Source organism: Nilaparvata lugens, chromosome 3, assembly GCF_014356525.2.
Source record: "Nilaparvata lugens isolate BPH chromosome 3, ASM1435652v1, whole genome shotgun sequence".
Taxonomy (NCBI): Eukaryota; Metazoa; Arthropoda; class Insecta; order Hemiptera; family Delphacidae; genus Nilaparvata; species Nilaparvata lugens.
Genome location: NC_052506.1, coordinates 35,106,859 through 35,126,573, shown reverse-complemented (window position 1 = coordinate 35,126,573; position 19,715 = coordinate 35,106,859).

Genomic DNA, 19,715 nt, shown 5'->3' with positions numbered 1-19,715 from the left:
ATCTAGAGATTCCATCTAGGCTTTTAAATTGTTCTCTTTATCACACAGCTTTTCATACAGGAATATTCGTATCAAAGTGAAGAGTTCCTATTTACTATTCTGGTAGTGAACAGGAACTGTTCAAGAAAGTAGCTCTTGAATGTTGGCCTCATTACACTTTTCCACTGCTTGGCCATCCATCGTTATTGTCCGTCCGATCGGTGGAAAAGGAGGAAGAGATCATCTTAAGAGGGCGTTTTGCCGCTAATTTGACTGGGATAAGAAAAATGAGCCAAGTGGATTGGAAGCTGTAGGGAAAATAATGATGATCCTTCAGTGTTGACATGTGGAGCGGGGGTGGGAGGGGGACGCAATCTATCTATCACTTTCCAACTTTTTGCCTTGCAGCCTTTTTCTCAAGTCGTCTGCATGGAGCTGGGCCGAGATCTAAGACCAGTATTAGAATTTTAATCTTCAACGAAATTCATATCTCAACCTCTGTAATTTCATGGCCCGGAAGGTGAATTGATTTTCCATCATCACTGTTCAGGATCCAGTTCGCCGATGATTTTTAATCTACGAGCAGCGTTTAGCATGATACGCATCCGAGAACGACCTTTTTGAGAGGGGATTTTTCAACAACATTATAAGAGAGGTCAATCTTTTCTATGGTGCTACTAGTTCTGTTTCAACGATGATTCAAATGAAATATGAATCACATATTTCAAATGAAATTTCTGTTATCTGTTATCTATATCTGTTATCGCATATCTATATCTGTTATCGCATATCTATATCTGTTATCGCATATCTGTTTCATTTCAAATGAAATATTTATCACATATGAACCTACTTTGAAGCCACAACATATTAAAACTTTAGGCTAATTCGTCATTGTTATTATCAAGATGATGATCATGATTTTATCAATACACGACATGAATGACTATCAAAAATTTGATAGTCTCTCCCAAATGAGAATATATGGAAGCTCTCATCAACTCATTTCAACCTCTCAAAACTCTAATAAGTGTTGAAAATTAACGATGTTGAAGAAAACAAGTTTACATAACTGAAGCTGCATGCTTTCAATACATGTATCATATTTATATATTATTTTTTTCTGGGGAAAATAAAATCATCCAATGAGACAGCCAATCTTCAACTTTCATAGTCAATTCTATACATCTTATGCTCATTTAATTTATTTATGATATTTATCATTCAGGACTACGGAAACTGTGAAATTGAGGAAAGAGATTTCACACTTCTCATCATAGATTCACATCGAATATGTAGAGTATATAATAGGTGTGTACAGACTTTTGCACCACGGAAGCGCGCATTTCAATTTTTGTCAGCCATAGCTTTTTTATTCTATCTGTATCCTACTGTTTCTATATATACAAATATAGTACAGAGTATATGAATTATATCTATATTTCAACAGAAAGAATATGATACAGATATAATAGGCATGGTATCAGCTGATGAAACATGGAATGAGCGAGTTCGTTGCGCATAATTCTGTACTCATCTTATCATTCAAAATTTCATTGTTTTGTGAGGAGTGGCATTCTATTGATAATGATGAAAAATGAATAAAGAATACATATTGGTAAATAATTTCGATTGAAAATTGAAAAATGAGAAAATATGAATGAAGAATTATTCATGGATAAAAATAAATGATGTATTGATTCTTTTTCATTTTCACAACAATTGCAGAAACACACAACAATTTGTATACATAATTAAATATAAAAATAATCAAATGGCTCACAAGACTTCCGTCTGATCGTGAGCCTATAAAATAGAGACTCATATTTCGAGAGGACGCTTGTGAGAAAATTGGTAACCACATGAATGAAAACCCACGAAATTGTAGCGGAAGAAGAAAAATTTCAATCCATGATTCCAAGAGAGAGATTCTTCAAGAACCAACAAACCAGCCAGATTGTTGACTATTGTTTCCGAACTCTCAGTAAATGGAAAGTCACTCTCAAACGATTTTGCCAAAACGCAACAAATTGAAATTCTTTGAAAAGCCCGAAATAGTTTGGAAAGCGATGAAAGTGATTCGTTCCATTGATCAGGTTCGATGTAGGAAGAGTGTGGTGATAGCAGTTCTGTGCAACAGTAGAGCAAGAAGCAGTTGGCAGTTGGCAGTTGGCACCGACCGTAATGAAGTCGTAATGATGTTTGTCGCATTTCTGGCGACAGACACGCCCTTCTGTTTCTTGCCCCTTGCGATCGTCTTTTGTTTGGAAACTGCTGTTTGAAGTGATGTCGTTGTGCTCGTTAATGTTAATGAATTGTGTTGGGTGTGAAATTTAGCCTCCCCATTTACCCCACCCTTCAACTCATTCCCCTCTACCACCCTTAAGAAGGTGATATTGTTCACCTCTATGATGAAAATCAGCCTCTATGCTGATCAGCCTCTATGTATTTCTTGATATCGGTAATCAGTTGTTGATGGCTCGTATGTTTATACTCCAGGAATAATTATACTCAAGTCCTTTAAAATATAGATTCAGGTAACAAAAATATAATAGTTTACAAATAGCGTTAATGAAATGATTCAACACTGCTCCAATAGTTGAGCAATCGATTGAGAAGCCACACAACGTCAACTTACAAAAAATTTATGGTGTAAATAGTTTTCTCCTGAGAGTGATGCCCACATAAACTCTAGGTTTGCGAATGGGTTATGGAGGCGGATGATAATGATAGATGAGTATATTTAATCCATTTATTTATATTTTCCACCTGAATCAATAGTTGAACTAAATCTCAGTCACATCTGAATCGAATCAATATTCAGACCGATACAGAGGTTTTCATGATAATCGATCCTGATGTGTTTATGACAAGTTATTTCTAGAGGCTCCAACTCTGCTGTCGTGGTTCAGTCTACCAATCTTTGGAAAGTTGATGCTAGGTTGAGTACTGAAGTCCCTGTAGGCTGATCCATACCAAATACCCGTCCGTATTAAATCAATTTTGGATCATCCTGCGTCTTTTTTCCAATATATCGCTGAGCTCATTTCATCGCCGAGCAATATCAATTAGAAATGCTCACAAGTTAATTAAGGAGTGATCCAAAAAACATGAATAAAATAAATTTAAAGGGAAATTAAAGTAAGATAATAACTTTCAAGAAAGCTGTTAATCATATTTATAATATATAACAAATATCCATAGAGAATTCGATCATAGCAAGTAGTTAACTATGGCATGATAAATATAATACCGAGCACATTATGACCATTATCAGCTTGAAGAGAAGTTCGGATCATCCGTCATCCTGTGTGAATGGAGTTCACTGTAATAATTTCCCCAGTTTCATAGCAATTGAAAAATTTTACTGGGAAACATTCCTTTGATTTGTTTAAAATTAATTAGCAGTGACAGTAAAACTTCACTTTCTATGTGGAAAAAGTAAGGTACGAAAACCATTATTATGAATATCGCAGTAAAAAAAAACGTAACTTGCCATAACCGTGACCGTCAAGAATGGATAAGCATTAAACACAGCTGTTTCATTATACCTGTTATGCGTTCACTCTACATCACGTGAATGGAATTTACTTAATAAACAACAATCATTAAATTCTTCTCGACTGTAAAATAATATTTTTAAGGTTTGTTGGGGGCGACCGCCACGTGTAGAAGCAGTAAACATTGTGGTGTGTAGAGCTGTGTGAGATGCTCGTAAAATGATAAAAACGTCCACAACACTTCTGCGGTCTTATCAGCGTAAATTTACCAGAAATGTAGAGCGAATTCAACTTCAGCTGGGCTGGGAAAAATTATCAGTAAGGATATATGCTTTCACTTGCACTCCCTCCTGCCCCCTAGAGAGACAGCTGGGTTGTAAACTGGCGAGTAAACGCCTTGTCGTTTTGCTGCGTGGTAGATGACGTCTTTTGCCACAAAATACTGAGAACGACTGAAAAAACTGGGAAAAATTCATATCGCTCCTGATTCATTTTCCAATTTTTCAAACGAAAATGGTTCGTTGGAAAAGTATGAAATCAGTTTTATGAATGTGACATTTGTGACATATCAGTCAGGAATAGATAACAGTAATGATGTTTGTCAGAGACGGCGACGGCGATGCACGAATGATCCTCTTCATTCAACCTTGCAAATACGTATTCCCTATGTATTCGTCATTCCCTATTTCATGGCATTTTCACTAAACATGATTCAATACTTTATGGCTCTAATCAAAATTTACCAAAAATTTCAAGTAATTTCACTTCCTTCTGGATTATGCGAGGTATTCACAAAATCAAATTCATAATTGAATTCACTTAACTCGAGATGAATTTGATTTAAAATTTCTAGACTCTGACATTCAATCAATGAGATTATCCATTTATTTATGCAGGGGTCCTCCAGGGATCGAACCTGTGAGTCAATTTATCATTTCCAGAAGTTGCAAGCAGTAGCTTCAAGCTGGATGACAAGGGAGAAAATGAGTTTCTCTACTGTGAGTGCACCATGCCCCAGGCCAAACGCCATCCAATAACCTAGATTTATATTGTCTCTGCTCAGCCATTGAATAAGCTTCACCAACTCACTTTTGTTTCTGATCCTTATCAACGCACTATAGGTCATCCTGCCTTGCATTGCCATTATAAGCTAAGTGATATTTTCAATAATTTGCAACCACGACTATGGCTACGTCCTGCTTGCTGTTCCCTTTTTATCAATAAATGCTCAGTCTTTACATTGTTTCAGGTTCCTTATTTGGGAAACTCCGCTTCTTAGAGGCCTAGCTGTCAATTGAAAGCAATCGGCAATCGATACGTTGATGGTCACGAGTTAGTTATCCTATTGTTTACTTTCAGAACAATAGCACAACCAGGCCAAGAGTTGTTACTTAGTAGCTTCAAAGTCTATAGAGTTCAAAGTTATGAAAACTGTCAGTTTTGAAAGTATGCCTACACTAAACAATGTTTATCCAACCACCTGGTTGAACTTCCTTGACAGAGGCTTGCTTTATAACCACTGATTATCAGAACCACTACATTGATTATTTTAAACAAAAATGTTTTATGATGGTAATTTTAGCAGACTGAAAACTTCGAACTTTGATGGCTAGATTCTTGAATTAAAACTTGTTAAAAAAGTCAACCAATATTTATTATTCTTTCGATTGACTCTAGCCATAAATAACTCCCTCATTGCTCTGCTTGTGATTGCTTGTTTTACTCTCTAACTCTCACTCTCTCTGTGATGTAGTTACATCACAATTTCATATCATCGTTTTCAAATTGCATTCAATCTTCATTCTCATTACTTTTCATACTTAGTGAAATTTGTTGAATAATTAGTGATACTTTAATTTAATGCAAATAAGTGTATAAGCCAGTATGTATTGGAAATACATGAATAAATAACTCCAATCTAATCTAATATCTCTCTTTACTCGCACGAGCTGTTGTCAATGCTACTGAAATGCAACTCTCTGTATCTACAATACAATTGTATTGTCAGCTTGTATTGTTAGCTTACTATCACTCAGCTTCCATTGGTTGTGATTGTAATGACTAAGTCACTCAAGTCTCTAATAGGCTTGTGATTGGTTGAGTTTTCAGTTACTCAACTCTCATTGACTATTGCTCTTGTTTTTACTTACTAAACTCTAATTGGTTGTCTTCATTATGCCAAAGTGTTATTCCCTAATTTTTATTCCCTAGTTTTCCAGTTTGAAATTGAGATTCATAGCTTTCATTGGGTGTTCTAATGACAACAACATATGCTATTTCCTGATTGGTTGGCTTGTAATTGGTTGAATTTTCTTGTAACTTGAATGTTTTCGTAACGTAATCACTGCTCTCTCATTGGTTTGGTTGTAGTTGTTTGAGATTTCTGTTAATCGATTTCTATCATATGTACATCAACATGACAAAAAGTTTGCTACTGTCTCACTGGTTAGCTCATTCATTGTGCTATGCGATTGAATGGTCTCTCTCTTAGTATAGTACTCCAATTGGCTGCTATTGCTTCCCATGATGACTGTCGTAATGACAATGAATTATTTGTAATTAAAATTAATTATTGGTTAATTAATTTTAATTGGTTGAAACGACTATTACACAACTACCATTGTCTGACGGAATACCTGCTGCCTCATCAATTGGTTAACTTGCTATTGGTCAAATCTTCTCTCATAAAATATCCTATGACTATATCTCAAAAAATACGAACTTCCTGCAGAGGCATTTGTTAATTTGTGATTTAGTCAATTCTCTCTGTAAATTTTTTACCCTGCAACTTATTTAATCTGAAACGTCAGCTGGTTTTGAGATTGACTGTCCCTCTCGAACAATTAAATCATGCCAAAACTCAAATATTTCAGTTCCTTCTTCATCGATTGCATTCAAGCATGGAGGAGAACCCAAGGTACCTAGAATACAGGGAGAACCTGCACTTCGATAAGTGCTAAGATCCTCTAATACCAGCTGTAAGTTGTTTTTACAACTTACTGTGTCATATACATTAAATACTTTCACAACTTTACAACAATTGAGCTTCTTTATCAAAAAAAAAAATTTTTCACCTCTTCTTCAGGAGCTGGAAATCATATTCTCTGCACTGGTTCAATTCTTCGATTAATTAGAATACAATAATGTATTGTGTTATAATTAATTTTTTGAGGTACAAGAAATTTATTCATTTTTCGTAACGTTATTGGCATTTAATTGTACCATTCTCCGTTGTTGACAATCGAGAACGTGATGCTATAATAAGTGTGTAATCTGATCTTCCACAAGCCCTTGTTTGAAGAGAACCGAGAATATCAAGGTCTATAGGAAGAGGTCAAGACACGCAGCCATTCTGTCGCTTGTTGAAAAATCTGGTGTGGCGCACTCACATAACTTTCCTTGCCGTTATGAAAATTAATCACCTGGCGCTAGTGTAAACGCGCATCTCAAGTCAAAGATCTGAGCCAGCTGGTGACAGTTCAATAACGCTGGATACACACGAGATCTGCTATCTCTTCATAGTGAATGATTCAATAGAATCAACAGTTGCCAAAAGTTTTCAATTGAATAATTACATTTTCTCAAATTTTGAGCTTATTTTCAATTTTAGGTGAAAATGTTACTGGACATTAATTGAAGAGATTTCCATGCTCAATTTCTTCCACTCGAAATGTTTCATTCAAATTATATCTGAGACCTGATAATTGGAAATCTAAAATCGTAGATTGCATAGATGGGGCGGAGCTCCTGAAATTTTTACAGATATGGGACTTGTGGCAGTTGATAAAGCTTATCGATGACTATTTTAGGTATAAATTTGATCAAAATCGTTGGAGCCGTTTTCGAGAAAATCGTGAAAAACCCTGTTTTTGACAACATTTTCTCCATTTTAGCCGCCATCTTGAATTAATTGCATTTGATCGAAATTGTTCGTGTCAGATCCTTAAATTGTAAGGACTTTAAGTTCCAAATTTCAAGTCATTATATATATATATATATATATATATATATATATATATATATATATATATATATATATATATATATATATATATATATATATATATATATATTATATATATATATATATATATATATATATATATATATAGCGAGTTTTTGCAACTTCAGTTGTGTCGCTTCTCGCACCCCAATCGCCATCTTTCCTTATCTATCCAGTCTCCTTCAAAGAGACCTCTACTCTCCATTTCAATGTGGACATTGGATACCCATTTCTTTCGCGGTCTTCCACGCCTATTTCTGTTCGCTGGTACCCAATTCCATACTTGCAAAGGAAGTCTTCCTTCATTCATTCTGCGCAGGTGTCCATACCATTTCAATTGTTTCTCTCCAATGACATCCATTATTGTGTTTTTTGCGCTTATTCTCTCTCTTATTATATCATTCCTGATTCGCTCCAGCAACGTCAATCCTAAACTCCTCCTCCAGTACATCATTTCCGCTGAAAGAAGTTTTTGAGTAGTTAATTTGTCCACACACCACACTTCTGACCCATACGTCATGACTGGCTCAATCATTGCCTGGTAAATATTTTTTTTTGTATTTTTGGTTATGTTTTTATTCCATAGGATTGGATGTAGTGCTCTTATCATATTTTTTCCCTTCCTTATCTTCCCCATGATATCCACTCTATCCCTTCCATCATCACTAATAACAACACCGAGGTACTTGTACTCCTTAACATTTCTAATCAATCCATTTTCAGTTTCAATATCCTGTCCTGTGCCTCCGAACTGCATATATTGTGTCTTTTCTGTGTTAACCTCCAAGCCCCATTTTTTGTATTGTTCTATCAATTTTATTATCATATAGGTCATGTCCTGATGATCTTCTGCTAAAACTACCTGATCATCCGCGAAGAGGAATGTATGTACCTTGGAATCCTCCAGCTCAATTCCCATTGGGCTGCATTTTTGTGTCCATTTCTTTAGAACAGTACACATATAAATTTTGAATAGGGTTGGAGAGAGGCAGGAACCCTGTTTGACCCCTTTGGTTTGAGAAAAGGCTTCAGAGTTTTTATCGCCAATTTTTATTACTGCTTGATTTTCCTTGTACAATGCTTTCACTGCATTTATGAACACATTATTCACGCCTGCTTCCTTCATTGTGAGCCATAATTTCTGTAATGGAACTGAATCAAATGCTTTACACAGATCTATAAAAGTAGCATGCAATTCCATACCTCTTGCTAGTCGCTTTTCTAATAGATGTCTCAGGGTGAATAGATTGTCCACACAGGAACGGCCTGGTCTGAATCCACTTTGCTCCTCTATTCTATTATTTCTGTTATTTTCAATTTTAGGTGAAAATGTTACTAGACATTAATTGAAGAGATTTCCATGCTCAATTTCTTCCACTCGAAATGTTTCATTCAAATTATATCTGAGACCTGATAATTGGAAATCTAAAATCGTAGACTACTTTGCACACACACACACACACACACACAACACACACACACACCACACACACACACACCACACACACACACACACACACACACACACACACACACACACACACACAACACACACACACACACACACACCACACACACACACACACACACACACACCACACACACACACACACACACACACACACACCACACACACACACACACACACCACACACACACACACACACACACACACACACACACTTACAGACCAATAACCAAAAACCACTTTTATAGAAATTTAGAAATTGGGGTACCTTAATTTTTTTCGGAAAGCAATACTTTTCTTAACTATGATAATAGGACAAGGAAAGTAAAAAAATGTTCACTTGCTATTAGCCTGACCTGATAAACAGCTGACGTGTTATTAGTATGAGAATGAAGTCTAGTATTAAATATAGTATAAATAGTGTAGTAAATTTTTATAACATAATATGGAATTGACATATTCAGTACGGTATTGCTTCAAAATTTACATTGGTGTGATGACCTTTATCTATACCCAAGGTCTATAAAATATAGGTCATGACACTATTGTTGTGAGCAGCCATTTTATGGGGTCTTTATGGCGGTACATTTGAAAATCCAATCCAATTATTCAATTTGCTAGTAACAAAATTATGCATTTTAAAAACAATATTCTAGTTCAGATAATATGTGAATTCAGGTTTTCAATTTTTTAATTATGAAATTTCAATAATAAATGCTTTAATTATTCATTTATTTATTATTAAAATTGTTCTTATTCTTGTAAATCAAGGATTATGATTCAAAAGGTATTGGGACAAGACAGAAATATGCGAGGCCAATTTTAAAAACAGTTTCAAGTTCCCGATCAATTGAATCTAAAAATCAACAATTCAGTTCCTAGTTGGAATCTAATTTATTATTATTCTGTCGGAACAATTTATTTTACAATTATTCAAAGCCAAGCAATATCCCTTGAAAAATATGACAAAATAACACATCATGTTGTTCAATCCATAATGATAACAGCTGATAATTTTGAAAATTGGTAAACTAGGACCCCATAAAATGGCTGCTCACAACAATAGTGTCATGACCTGTATTTTATAAACCTTGTCTATACCTATAGATCTTAGAAAATATGCAATGGTATAAGTAGTGTTTTGTTAACATATTTAATTCTCTACAAAGAATTGATCATATTAATTTAAGATGAGTAAATGTAATGGTGTTATAATCTCGAAACTTCAAAGAAAACTCTCAAAATAAGCTCCATGTCAAGTAACTGTACACCATATGGATTTCACGTCTTGCAAGCTTATTATTGAGAACATATTAGGGTAGAGTAGATTATGTTGAAGATGACTCGGTATTGGATTATTGGCGGAGGTGTGGGTTACCTCTGCTTGTGGTGTGGTGGAGGAGGTGATTAAAATTCCGAGCGCGTAGCAGTGCTTTGACGACTATGGTGCGCACAAAGGCGTTTGCGATTATGAGGGGCGATCGGCCCGTGTGGTGAACAGACTGAACGCTGCGTGGCTAACGTTGCTGACCAGTGGTCTGTCATTATACTACACGCAAACGGAGATTTTGGTCGCCTCCGGATGGAGATCAAGTGATCGACTCCTGCCTTAACTCCTACAATTCTACCTTCACACTCCACCCAAGATCACACACACTCAACCCAACCATCAAACTATTCTTCCTCCTTCACCCACTGATCCACCGGCTGTCAACTGATAATCCCACAGGCATGCGTTCCAGCGTTCAATCAGTGTGTTCACTCTTGTTTATCACGCGTAGCGAGCCAACGGGGAACAAAGGAGATGCCGACATTCTTTTTGATTAACCCACGTTGAACAAGACAGCTGATTTCTGTCGAGTAAACTCGAATCGGTTCAAAATGAATGAAACGTTGTAAATGAGGAGATGAGTACAGTATTCAGTAATAAGTACTAGTTCAGCAATTAGTACTGAGTTATTGGGTATAATGCTTCCAAGCATTATAAAAAGGGAATAAATTTGATTCATGTTTTGTAGGTACGTGTTTAAAAGTAAGTAGTGTTTTGGAAGTAATAATCTTGTGAATAAATACTGCTTCCAGATAAACTATCTTAATAAAATATAATTGAATTTTAAATATCTTGGAAAAAATAAAGAATATAAATAATAAATAATAAAATATCTTGGAAATACATACTGTTCCTGGATAAACTGGTGGAAAACTTGGAAACGTGAAAACTTACATGAAAGTCTCTCATCAAATGTAATTTTGTAGTCAAATTATGGTGGTCTACTCCAAATGAAAAGTGTATAATTTGAGACATGTATGGAATCTTCATTCAGTCTCTGAGAGACTTTCCGAGAACTGAGAAACAACTATAAGGTTGACAGGAACTCATGACATTCAACAGAATAGATATTTATTTAAACATTCAGATACGACAAATGTTTTTCAGAAAAAAGAGTAAAAAATATTCTTTTTCTACAGTTAAAAACTATTGATCAAAAAATTCTAGAATATTTCTGGGTTTTATGTTCTCATCTGTGAATGTTCTCATTCCTCATTTCTTCTCTACGGCTTGTTAACTCCTTCCAATTAAGTTTGTTACAATGTGAATGTCTGTCTTTGTATCTGTTTTACTACAAAAGAAGCGATAGCAGAAATCTAGTTTGGCTGAGTTCCACATTGTTGCTGGGCGGAGAGAGGTTAGAGGCCCTCTAAACAAGCGCGGACTGGCGTTAATCTTCGAATCCCTTATGAGAAGTTTGCGTTGTTATCGTAGCTGACATATTGTTATTGGTAGCGCTCTCCAGCGCAGCTAATAGCGAACTAAAGTCCCAATGTTATCTACCCCATTAATTGCAGAGCAGAGAGAGCTAGCCAACTAATCCAGCCGTTCAATGATACAAGTACTGCGTAATAGGTCATTAAGCGCAGTAATTAGAATGGGTTGGCAGACCAACTGAATTAGTTTTGTGGTTGGAAATTTCCTGCCTACTGCATACAGTATGTATTGTCCCCTTGAAGGCCAACTAGTAATCTAAAACATACATCAGTATCATAAGGTTCAGTTATTATTAAAAATATTTTCTACTTTCGATATATAGTAGAAAGTAAAGGTGGCAGGTAATAATAGTAGTTATGTGATCCATAACTCTAGTCGAGACACTCAACCATGTGTTCCACATTAATGATTGAACTTCGACATAGTGGTTTGTAAGTTGTGTAATGAGCACAAATTTTATTGCTGATTGTAATAATTATTACTCTCACTCATTGGTACTCATAGATCCTGTTCTGTTCTGAGCTCTGGTTGGAGCTGCCAAAGTTCTATTTAGGCACACAAAAGTACAAAATTTTCCGGAATAATCTATCTCATACTAGGTATTTCCTGTATCGTCAAGTAATCAAATTCCAAAAATATAAGGAGTAGATGCGAGATTAGCCTATACAAAATGATGAAAAACGAGATTTTCAAAGTCTGCCGTTCCCTTAATACTTATTAATTTAGGGAATTAAACTAAAGCAATGCAACTAATTCAAGATGCAATGTAATCAAATGGAACAAAACAAATAGAAAATAGATTTGGGCTATTCAAAACCACCAATCCAATTGATGATATTTTCAGTTCAATGCTTCATCAAGCTTCATGAGCTGTTGAAACCTATTCAGGAAAAGACTTTAGTTTTATTACAATAGAGTAAAGATATTCAATCTTTTATCAATTTGTCTCTGATATAACTGGAATTTGAGATGTATCCTTTTTGAAATAATAGCTCGTCTAAGCTCTAAAACAATTCGATAACTACAACCTCACACTGAGCAGTCAAATAACATCTAATACGAACCTAGGAACTCCTACCCAGTCACGCTAATTAATGCCAAGTTCAGTCGTTCATGCTCAAGTAATTTACTACTTCATATACTCGTCAAAGTGGCGTACATTGTACTTGTAGCATTGTAGTGCGTTGTAATTCATTCAGTTGAACTGTATTTCTTGACAGTGAGCGTCGTTTATCTAGCCGTAGATTACATGAACATAGAGAGCCGGAGAATTTTAATTAGGAATTCATATGTGAGGACTTGTTGGTGAATAAAAAAAAGACCAAGTTACTGAAGAGGAATACATTCAGGACACGTAGCTAGTAGCGGAAACTCCACGTATACAATCATGGTCCCTCTGCTTCCTTCTAACAAAATATTATAAGGAAAGGCTGTGAATGACCCTTGAATGAGTTGTCTATTCATTCGCTTCCCCCAATAGCACACCTTTTTATTTCCTCCACTCTTCACTTTCCCCCACTATTTTTCTATTCATCAGCAACGCAAGTCAATTTAATACATTCCTCTCCATCGATTAGTGGCAGTGTTTGGCTTTATTCATTTGTTCACCGCCTTTATCCGATTTGATGATCAAGCAAGCAAACATACTGTGAACAATCAATTAATCCAATTCCCTACGAAAGGCTTGAGGGAGAGAGCGCTTTCGATGATTGGTCGTCGGTATCTTTGTCGTCGAAATAAATCCTCAATAGTGCCACTAAAACATATTCTAATGCTTTTTCCAATTCACATTGCATCCGGTTTGGTTTTAACAATATTACTAGACACGGATTCTGTCACAGATGGAAAAAAATAGAGCACTACTCTCTCTATATAACTTATTATGAATAGGTCTCATTATTTTACTATCGGTTTTTACTATCACTAGATTATTCATTTTTGATTGTGTCTAAATGCATATTTGATCGTTTGATAACTTGAATACTTACTGGACTCAAGATCTCAGGATTAAATATTTAAACTACAATAATTTTATTATAAATAATATTATATTATAATTAATATAATAGTTCACACAAACGAGAAGTTATTCGAGTTCTATAAGTAACCTATCGTGCACCACCAACGACTAAAGAATTTAGTATTTTAAATTTATTTGGTTCCACTATTGATCACCTTGAAGCCATCATTCAATTTGAGCTAGATATTCCTTCCATTTCATTTCTTTCGAATATTTTCCACATCATAGCTGGAAATTCATGCTATCAAATAGCTTCACACCTTCCATGAGTTACGTTAGGTATAATAAGAGTCTCACAGGATTTGTATCATTTGAGAATCTGAGACTGATGGATGCCATTTGTACAAATTATTCAACTATTCGAGCTCTCTCATTCCTCAATTCATGGAAAATTTAACAAGAAATAATTACTTTCTAGACTATGAGAAAGTTGAAACACACAAGACTTTGAGACTTGTATTGGTAGGCTTAGTAAGAGAGTACAGGAATTTCCCAGTTGGCGATTCCTATCAGCTATCAGCCAACACAACTAGAACAGTTGAACAACCTAGACAATATGACATTCCCACATCATTCTTTATTCAGTACAACTGGTACTATAGGTACGTGAATTGCATTGATAGGATGCAAATATTACGCCGGCGAACATTTGCATGCAAGACTATGTAGTACTAATTGTATTCACTGAATCAAACCTTGACCCCTGGCACAACTTGCATGAATAAACACGTGCCGCGAATATTAATGGCTCGCTCTACTCTTGCTAAAATAAATTGGGACAATGTGAGGGGAGTTGATTAAGTTAAGCGATGCAGGTCAAACTACTCTATGGTCAACTTGGAGGGTGCTCTTCACTGCATCGAAATTATTCAGTTCAGCCTTTATGTCGCATTCTATGTGCTTAGAAATAGAAGTAGCATCGAGTTCAGACAATTTTGTCAATTCACCTAATAATCATTCAAATGAAACTTGAATATTGAAATCACTTATTTGTATAGAAATCAATTGATGGAGCGTTCTTTAACCATTACATTATCCGAAGAAACAGTAGAAGGGAGATGATCAAAAATCTACTTGAAATGGTTGAATTCGGAAACTCTAAGGTGGGCCGTCCACTGGAACCGATTTCGTCCAAACTATCATCGCCCGAAAACTACCGAACTCGTCCGAACGATCCCCCAACAAAGAAAGGTTCATACGTCCGTGCACGGCCGTCTCCGGCCGATCAAGTTTTCGATCCGAATTGAATGGGATTTTCCGGCTCAATCCGGCCGAAGTCGAGCTGAGACAACATCATCCTAACCTCAAAATTGTTTCACAGTCTTGTTTGCTTTTGTTTTTTAAACTTGTTCTGTTTTATAAAATTTCAACTATGGACAATGAAAAGTTGATAAGTTTGGTCCAAAAGCTTGTTCCATTGTGGGATATGCGAGACAATAGTTATTTGTATATCTAGAGTGAAAAGTGCTGTTTTTTCTCCCTGAGGGAAAAGTTTGAAACCCGAGGCGAAGCCGAGGGCAACAATTTTCCTGAGGGAGAAAAAACATTTTTCACTTGTGATATACACAACATTTTTCCTCCACCTACATTTTTATAAAAACTGCTAATAAAATAATGTTTAAAAATGTATGTGACCAAACAATGTGTTACAACATAATCTAAAAAGTAAACAGAAACAGCTGGCTTGTAATCATAGTTCTCCTCCGACAGCACTATCTGTCGGCTAAAGTTGTAACAACAATGACAGCCAAAACTACAGCTATGTTGAAGTTCCCGTTTCAAATTTGATTAGTTAATAAGTAATATTCGTTGGCTGATATTTTGAATAACATGGGATAAAAGAAAAAAATATATACATTTTTTTTAGTATAGTGATATGAAGTTTGTAATAATAATTTCAGCATACAAACATAAATTTTATATATTGATCAAATGTCTGGTTGAGGTATTGAATTTAGTTGGTTTAATGACTACTCTATATGCTTCCTCATCTGAGCTTAGACCTTCTGACCTATTCCAAATGTACGTTTTTAAAATAGAGATGCTTCCCATGTTATTTAAATGGAGTCATTTTTACTCCCTAGGGAGTTTTTCTGTTTTTTAGTACCGAGAGCGAAAAAGTGACACTTTAGTATCATGTTTCAGGGAGTAAAGTAAGTACTTTTGACAGTAGGTGGAGGAAAAAGATATCATCATTGTGATGTTCAAAGGAATCTGTATATGAAATATTGCTTAATAATGAAATTTAGTGGATATTTGTTGAAGGTAGGATTATTGTAATGAATAACTAATTTTGTGGATAATTGTTTATTCAATTTAAAAAATCTCAATATAATCATTGTTTATGAGAAATTTTGGTGGCTATGATAGTAGTTAATTCAACATTTATTCAATATTTTAGTTCAGCCAACTACTGAACTAGACTGACGTAAACGGTTCCAATAGATGACCATATTCGGCCGAATTAATGGCCGGCAAATTCGTCCTATCCAACGGCCGAACGGATCGGTTCAATACGGTTCCAGTCGACGGCTACCGTCAGGGCCGGTTTCCGAGCTCGAAATCTATAAGTTCTGGACTTACAGAGTCCAGAACTAAAATAAGCGCTCGGGTCTAAACGACTTTCTGAGTCACTGATTCATCTTCTAAATTCCGGGGTCTATTAAGTTCTCGACTTATTTGAGTCCAGGACTTTAACGCAGTAAACATGAGGGAAATTCACAATATTATATTGTTGTTATTTTTAGTAATGGAAGATAGCTGATTGAAGCGGGCTAATTCAAATGAGCATGCTCTCCAAACTATTTTATAACAGCATTTTTTTTGAAACTACGTTTCGAACTCTTTCAAACCCCAATCTTTTGAAACATGAATGAATAAACATTTCATTTTACATTATGTTGTTATTATTGTTCATTGATTTTCGTTTGTGCGTAAACTTACGCAGTCGACGACGACAAGCATAGTTGACATTCATATTGTCCAAAACTCAAGTGTGCTAAAACAGCTGATCAAAATACTTTTCATTATTTGTGTTTATTATTCAAGAATCAAAACATTTATAATATTGCCATTTGAAAGTATGAAGTATGAACTCAACATCCCCCATTGAAACATAATTGAACATAATCTTTTAGGTTATTAAGGCAAATTGAAAACTACCCAATCTGAGATCATCACCCTGTCGTGGTTATTGTTATATTTTTATTATGAATAAGCTGAATATGACATTCACATTGGAAGATAAAATTCCAATGCAATCCTTGTATTAGTTTTCTTAAAAACTTTTAGGTTATGTCACAGTCATAGGATAAGGTTAGTTTTTACGTATAAATCCAATAGAACTTTATTCCAAAATAGAATTGCAAACTATAAATTAAGAATTTAGATATACTAATCCAAATAATTTAGGTATTGCAAGACATCTATTTGGCTATTCATCTACTCCAAAACAATAACTGAGATGTGTTTGCTCAGTTTAAGTCCATAACTTAATTTTATAATCTACCTCAGTCGAGGGTTTAAAATCACGTTGCTTTAAGTTCTGGACTTGACGATTTTTGATAGATCCTTGTCTCGGAAAGAGGCGAGAATCTAATATTCAAGTCCTGTACCTATAAGCCCTTCACTCAGAAAGCGAAATTATAAATTCCAGAGTTTATTTAAGTTCTCGACTTCGTTAACGCTCTGACTCGGAAAGCCAATTTTCTGACTCCAGAGTTAAGTTAGAGCCAGTTAAAGTCTAGAACTAGCTAAATCCCGAGCTCGGAAACCGCTCCTTAGTATCTACCTTCACCCATACGAAAAACTCTATTTTCACATTATTGAGGATGGAGAGTACTTTTCCTATTGACTAGCTGGATGAGATCAATGAATATAACAAACTGGTATCACTATTGAAATCCTTATAGATTTTGCAGGGGATACTAATATGCATGAAGCTATCGTGATTTGTATGTGGATTTGCCAACTAAAGGCAACCAATCAATCAATCAATATTAATTGAATGCAAGTTTCATCAATAGACAGAGGCGACAAAGATCCACTGTATCTCTAAATTTTGATCTCTAAGCTGCACTGCAACTCAAAGTGACAAAGTTTAAGTTTTAAAATTATGGTTACTGTTTAGGAAGAAGATCTGGTACTGCGTGGTATCCATTGCCTCATTCGCAACATACTCGATTATAATAGTCACTTCATTATGATTCCTTAGCAAACTTACAAGTCTTATCGAAGAGATGGTAAACAATGGCATGTTTGACCGAGCGAAGTGAGGTCTAAGATTCAAGTCGACGGTTTTGCATTTCTCTCTATGTTTTTATCTATGTTCCGCATTTATAGCGAAACACAGCAATAGATTTTCATGAAATTTGACAGGTATTTGAATTTCGCGTCGACTTATACATACGGTTTTTTGAAATTTTTCATTTTAAGGATAATACAAAAGGAAAATAAGTCTCCTTTGAACGCCAATATTACCGTGAAAATCAGACTTTGGAATTATTCTTCATAAATCAGATGTCTAGTCGACTATAATACTACCCGTTCAAAAACATCGAAAATGTATCTTTCCATCAACGTTAGTAAACAGTTGTCTACTAACTTTGTCTTTCCATAAGCTGAGGCCATGATTCTAGTTTGGAGTTTGGAGCTATTGATAGAAAACATTTTTTTTGCATTTTTCTTTTTCAATCTGATGATTAAAATTGCAACAAATATTATTGAAAAGAAATTGATTTCTAAAATTATGAAAAGTTAGAAATGGAGTTTGTAGGAAATCAGCATTATGGTAGTTTATTTTGTTAATTTCAACACACCGATTCAACGCACCAACACGACATCACAGAATGTTCTCTGATGGGTTGATTAGATTGGCGTATCGACGGCAGCCAGACCTGATAACAGCACTCACACTCACATTCCGGGATGACACGTTACGGTACGATAGGACAGAAAGCTCTATGTTTATTTATGATTTTTTCTAGACATTTTAAATTCATAAATTATTTATTAATTTTTGAGAAAACATAACAACAGGTCAATGTAGCTTACTGAGCGCGAGGTCTACTGTTCACAGAACTACTAGTATTCGCATCTATAGTAGGTCCACGTTATAATGGCAGTATTTGATTAACATCAGTTTTGCTATCCTTGTTTATCATTCGACAAAGCAGATAGCGCTACCCTTTACTAGCTTTGCAATGTTGCCAGATCGGTTTTTAAATATAACGGTTTAATAGTATAATATATTCGGTTTACGAATGAAATATAATTGATTATTTTTAACAAGAATGAGCAGTTGATATAAAATCAAATATAACGGTATCAGCTTTTCTCTATAGAAGGCAGTGGTAAGGCAGAGAATCGGCAACGCTGCTTCCTATCTTTCTCCACTGCCATTATAACGTGGACCTCACTATAAGAAGGATTTGAATGTTTGATACAGCTCAAGAGTCCTGGAAGTATTGTAATTGATGATTCAGAATGGAAGGAGTATATATTTTCTGACAAATAATATTCTACTAAACTAATATTATTATCAATTGGATATCATGGGGAGTATTATTCGATGTCGATTTGAATTCAGAATCGATTTGGAAGTGAAAAATGTTACCTAATGAACTAAAGAATAGCTTAATGTGCTGTGATATATTTGTGACCACTTATTACATTATTCAATACATTAATCAACAATTAATACTCTCAGCCACATGAATGAAGAGAATACCACACAAAGCGTCAAAGCTGCTTGGGTTTAACATTGGAGCAAAAGGGCTTAATAAGATAATGAGTGAAGCAGCTTCCCACTTAACAAAGAGGATATTTCAGGATTATAAGGAACTTATTCGAATGATGTTGTTCTGTTTATGGTGGCAAACCGTACGCTGAGCCTTGAGATTAGAGTCTGAGTTATCACTGACCTTTGCGTTTACAGCGGTTGGTTCTGCGACAGGCACCAGCTTTGCGCCCACTAAATT